Below are 6,000 nucleotides of genomic sequence, written 5' to 3'. Positions count from 1 at the left end.
TGAGTGTCTCTGTCTGAATGCTTAGTGTCAAGACAAAGTGACAGGGCCCAGAGTGCCGTTCTAGTGGGGCAGGGTGATCAGATGTCATAACCACAAAGGAAGACATAACCTCAAAAATGAAGAACATTCAAGAAAAATGTGGGACATTACCAAATGAAAGCCAAAAACACACATGCAAATATAAATTTATGCTTCTTAGTAATGCTCAAAATGGAGGATATTTTGTAATTCCTCCTGGATAGAAGGTTGAAATGTAGGATGTGTCCTAGAAAAGGCAGACCTCTCATTACCCTGTAGAGGGGTTACTTCATGGGATCAAGGGTTACTGGCATTTGGAATTCCCAGCTGCCTCCTTAGTTTGCAGTCTCTTCCATTATCACCTCTTTCTTTCCTCTGTTATCCTCCTCCACCAGCAAGCTTTATGAGCTTGCCTCCTCTGCCTGTTATACAACTAGTTGTTCCCTGGGCACAACCATACCCATCAAAACTCCTAGTACATCTTCTGCTGATTTGCCTAGCTCTCCCACAACCCCCCTTCAGGGTCTTCTTCCCTGGCAAGAATACGATTTAATAATGATGAGTTAGCCATAGGCATCTATGTGGTTTTCACTTTCTGTCTCCCTGCTTATCTTGTGCTAAAATAAAGAATTAGTAGAGACTGCCTGTGTCATCTCAAGGACTTAAGGCATACTTGTACATGGCATCCACTAGCCCTACTACCCCCACCATGATCTTCCAGCCTTCACCAACACCATCTGTTTACCTGCCTCTTGCTGTATATCTCGCTTGGTGTAACATTCTCATTTTAGCTATGTAGCAAAGTATCTCCACTCACTAATGGTCCTTTCCAATGACAGCACTATGATTCTTCTTTAACTGTCATTGGCAGTTACCATACGAGTGAGGCACTAGTGATGGATTTGGAGAGGAATTACAACCTTTTCACATGATGTTGGCACTCAGCTTTTGTTAATCAGTTGTCCTATCATTATTGAGCAATTTTGCATCAATGAGAGAAACCCGTCAATAACCACCGATATTGCTACATTCATCCAATTGTGCAAGTGTGAATTGCTTTAGTATTACAATAGTGATATTGTACGGTCAATGTCATGCAAGTGGGCATGTCATGTACCATTGTCCCTGTTTCTGTTATGTCATGAGTCCACAAAAGCTTATGCCAAATAAAATTTGTTTCAGGTGTCATAAAACTGCAAAAGCCAAATGCAGCCATCCTTCCCCTCACACTCTAAAGGGTTAAAAATGTAATTATTATTATCATGAAAAATTCAGATTCAACTCCCTATTTAAACTGGTGTGATAAAAATGGACTGTATTCTAGATCTTTTTTGGTTTAACAAAGACTGTCCATTTTAATAACAATATAATTTTTTCTAACTATTCCTGTGGATTCAGGTTAAAATATCAGTGTATCAACAGTATAATATCTGCTAACACATTGAAGATTTTGCTTTTCTTTCCCCTTTTGGGAGAATCTGTCTTTTGAGAGTCAAAAATAGGAGTCAATATGGTAGCGACAGTACATGAGACACATTTAACTCACCTTTGCAAGCTTTAAATTCACAGCATCCCATAGGCATTTAAACCTTTCTTCAAAGTGATATGAAATCTAATTTTCCTCTTTACCCCATCTGAGAATTGTCTAGTTAACAGTGTTATGTGGCATGACGGAAGCTTGAAAAAAAAGAAAAAGCTTTGAAAGATAGGTTTCTTTTCTTATACTGAATTAATCACCGGCAAAGGAAAACTGGATTTACTCTGTGTTCTCTCTGAAAATTGACTCTTCCAAGAGTACCTACCTCCATTTAATTTAAGAAATCACCTTCCTTTTTCTCTTCCTGGTACTTTACTTCTTTACCAAGTGCCAGCTAGAACATTTCTGCCAGCTCTCAAAAGATCAAGCTCTGCAAGCATAAAATACTAAATTCTGGGGGTTCCTAGCATGAATCCCCAATAACTGTGCATTGGAATTTTTGAATGTATAACCAAACAAGTACCCAGATCTAGGTCACCAGAGGTTGTTGGACAACAACTCCCATGGTCTCTGACTGCTAGCCATGCTAGCTGGTGTTTCTGGGGTTTTAAAAAACTAGGAGTCCATATATGGAACTACAATTTGACCTCCATATTCATGGGGGATCCATTCTGCCCCCAGCCAATACAAAAATCAATGCCATGTTCAAGTCCCATTAAAAATAATGGAGCCATGGCATGTGAACACCCACTAGCATGCATGCGCTTCCATTAACCAAAACAGGGACTTGCCATTTGTGGATGGTCAAATCTGTAGATTGCAAGTCTGCTGATAAGGAGGGCAGACTGTACTGGCATCACCCATTTCATTTGTAAGTATCAGACCAATTTCTGATGGAATAAAGATAAAAAAATAGATAGATATTTATATCCCCACATGTCCACTGTGAGCCAAAATTATTATTGAAACAATAAGTAACCATACCTCCCATTGGCTAACACAAACCATCTCCCCTGAGTTAACCCTTCCTATAACCTGGTCCCAGAGGCCTTGTGGGGGTCATTAAAAAGTGAAACAAGGCTACTTTAAAAACAGTGGCTGGAATCCTACACCAGAGGCTGCAGTGCATAACTTTATAATGACACGTCTACATTTCTGACTTCATACAAAACCCTTCTAGTGAACTGCAATGATGTGCATCATGTCCCATTGCACAATGGGACCCATACCACAATGAAACCATTGTGGAAAGGCCACCCTGCAGGCTTCCACTGGTCCTGATAGCATAGCTGCATCTCCATTCCTTGCTTTAGATGTGCAATTCATCTTCACGCTATCATAGGTTAGTTTACAACAATGTAACTTCCCAACAGGATGGCAGCCAGTAAGAATAGCAATAAATACAATAAAGCAGCTATGAAGCATTAAAACAACCAAGAAAGATCAATTCAGCCACCATATATATATATATATATATATATATATATATATATATATATTAAACTAAAACCTCTTCAGAAAGGTTTTCTGAATAAACACTCTTAGGTCCAAAACACACTGCAGAAATAATCCAGTTTGAGACTGCTTGAACTGCCCAGGCTTAATGATGGGAATTCGGGGAACTGTTGTTTTGTGAGACATTTAGCCTTCTCTGTTAGAGAGCTCTGGTGCCACAATAAACTACAGTGTGCCCTTTGTTTACACAGGGGATCCATTCCAGACTCCCCCGCATTAAAAAAAACACCTATGCTTGAGCTCTATTTAAATGAATTGGGCTTGTGCACAAGACACTGCGGCGGCACGCGGATGCCATGGGCACACGCCCCATTCAACCCTATGGAACACACCACCCCTTCCTCCTCTCGCAGCTTTCGGCGTATGCGGGCGCACTGTACAATTCCCAGGATTCCCTAACACTGAGCCAGAACAGTTAAAGTGGTCTCAAACTGGATTACTTCTGTGGTGTGTTTTGGACCTGAGTTCAGTCTGAAAGACCTTTTGTCCAGGTTCTCCACAGGATGTATCAGCAATGTATCTGTTATACCATTGTACCAGTTTGATCCCAGTTTAACTTTCACGGCCCCATCTTAGAGAATTCTGGGTTTTGGAGTTTCATAGAATAATATAACCACAGAGTTGAAAGGGACTCCATAGGCCATCAAATCCAGTCCTTTTCACCACCATCACCCATGCATGAACTCCATCCTCATCCTTACCAGGTAGCTGTGCAGCCTATTTAAGATATCATGAGAAAAAGCTAGAGTTGATGGACACCACCATGTTATGTTCTGACATGCAGGCAGTATCCAATTGGCAATGTTATCCATGTAACAGTTTAAAGTTATGGGATTCAAGAAAAACATGACAAAATACCTCTTCAAACATGTCTTTTCCCTCTCCCTTTGTGCCCCACTTTTCTTTGGAGAAAAAAACTTTTTTTTTTTTAACCTGGCAGAAATGAACTAGCCAAATTGGTACATGTCTTGGCTATAGACTCCCAATTGCAAAGAAGATGCTCAGAAAATATCAGTAAGTCTGATACATCCTGGTCTCCGTTGGATTAAGGTGTCCTGTGTCCACTTGGGGACCCAGTTTGGGGGATTGGCCTGAATGACTAACACTTCCCACCCATACTGCAAAAATCCCTCCATTGTAGAGGTACATTGTAGTTAAGTCAGCATACAAAGGAATCTTGCAGCACCTTTGAGATTTAACAGTTATTGTTCTGTGCCCTCACATCAATTCCAGTTTATGGTAACTCTAAGGCCATGGGGATAAAAACCTATCCTGAGGTTTTCTTAGCAAGTTTCTTCAGAAGGGGGGGGGGGGTGCCATTGCCCTCCTCTGAGGGTGAGAGAATCTGATTTGCCCAAGATTACCCAGTGGACATTGATGGTTGAGCCAGGATTCGAACCCTGATTTTCAGAGTTGCAGTTTAAACCACTACACCACGCTGACACTGAGGAATAGACACATCCATCCATTTCATAGCTTTTGCCTTGCTCTTATCCAAGTGAACACCTCTAAGGAGATTTGGTGCCTGTAGTCTTAGGGTGATGAACTAAGGGTGTATCTACACTGCAGAAATAAAGCAGTTTGAGACCACTTGATGCTATCAAATCCTGGGATTTGTAGTTTGTGGTGGCACTAGAGTCCTCTGATAGAAAAAGCTACAAATCCTAGATTTCCATAGCATGGAGCCATGGCAGTTAAAGTGGTGTCAAACTGTATTAATTCTGCAGTGCGGATACATCCCCAGGTTTTAATCTAGATTTGCAAAACTCTTTTAATGATAACTAAAACCTGACATCTCACTAACATGGAAGCCACCAACTGCCTCTTCCCCTTCCTTTCCTTTCCTGGTTCCTGTCTTTCTCATCTTCATCAATCTAATCTCCTGCTTCTCTTTTCTGTCTTCTTCCTGTTCATATTCAAGCATGCTAATCCGTTGACCTTTCTGCCACCCATTCTCAATTCTGCCTCCATTCTCCCCAATCTTCCTCCCACATCCCAAAAATCACAATTGATCTTCTTTTCCTAGAAATCTAAAGATCTCAGTGTGATCCTTATTCTTCTTAGCCTTTGATATGATAGAATCCGCTCTCATGCTTGATCTATTTTATGCCCAAGTCTCAATTGCTTCCTATTCTACCTATGTGAACATATGTTCAGTACATAGTATGCTACTGAACCTTTTCTGTCTCCTTTTTAGTTTCAGGCAAGTATGTGGAAAGCTGGTTTCTTTCTGGACCTCAGTGAACAGTCAGGAAAGCTTTAAACTGTTTTAAATTTTCCTAAATTAGCTCCCCATGCAAAAAGGGAGCCTCTGTTGGTACACTGACCCTTATTAAATACACTAATTCTGTTTTATTATTGGTGTTGAGAGCTGAATTTGAAAGAGCTTGAAGCACCCATTGTTGGAGTGGGGAGTTGTAACTTTTTGCAACTCTTTTGTTACTTTGATTATTTTTTGTAAGCTGCCTTGGAAGGTGGTGTATAATTTTTCTAAGTAAATAAATAAACATTCTACTATTGGTGGATTTTATTTTTAAAAAATGGAGATGACAGAATAACTGTGCAACCCCATATGTATCTACAGAACTTAATCCAGGTAAGGATGGACAAGATTTAAAGCTAAGTAAGAAACTGGAATGGAGACACTACTTTGAGGGGTATAAATCTACTAATATCCATAAGAGGTCAGGAATCTGGCAAAAAAGAACTTCTGCTATAAACCAAATTTTATTTTGGGGAACAGAAGGGAGAAAGGAAAGTGGAATAACAAAGACGCTAAAATGTATTAAAAACAAAAACAAAACAAAACTTCTGCTCCACACAAATTCATCAATGACTTGGACAGGTCAAAGTCATTGCCTTGGATATATAGAAGACCCATTTAGACATTAGTTGGTGCAGTTTTTGTTGTTGTTGGTATGTGCCATCAAATCATCTTTGACGTACAGCAACCCTATGAATGAGAATCCTCCAAGAAAACCTTGCTTGCT

Source organism: Sceloporus occidentalis, unplaced genomic scaffold, assembly GCF_023333645.1.
Source record: "Sceloporus occidentalis isolate IW3139 unplaced genomic scaffold, rSceOcc1.0.p SCAF_5, whole genome shotgun sequence".
Taxonomy (NCBI): domain Eukaryota; kingdom Metazoa; phylum Chordata; class Lepidosauria; order Squamata; family Phrynosomatidae; genus Sceloporus; species Sceloporus occidentalis.
Note: the sequence above shows the minus strand (reverse complement) of the source record.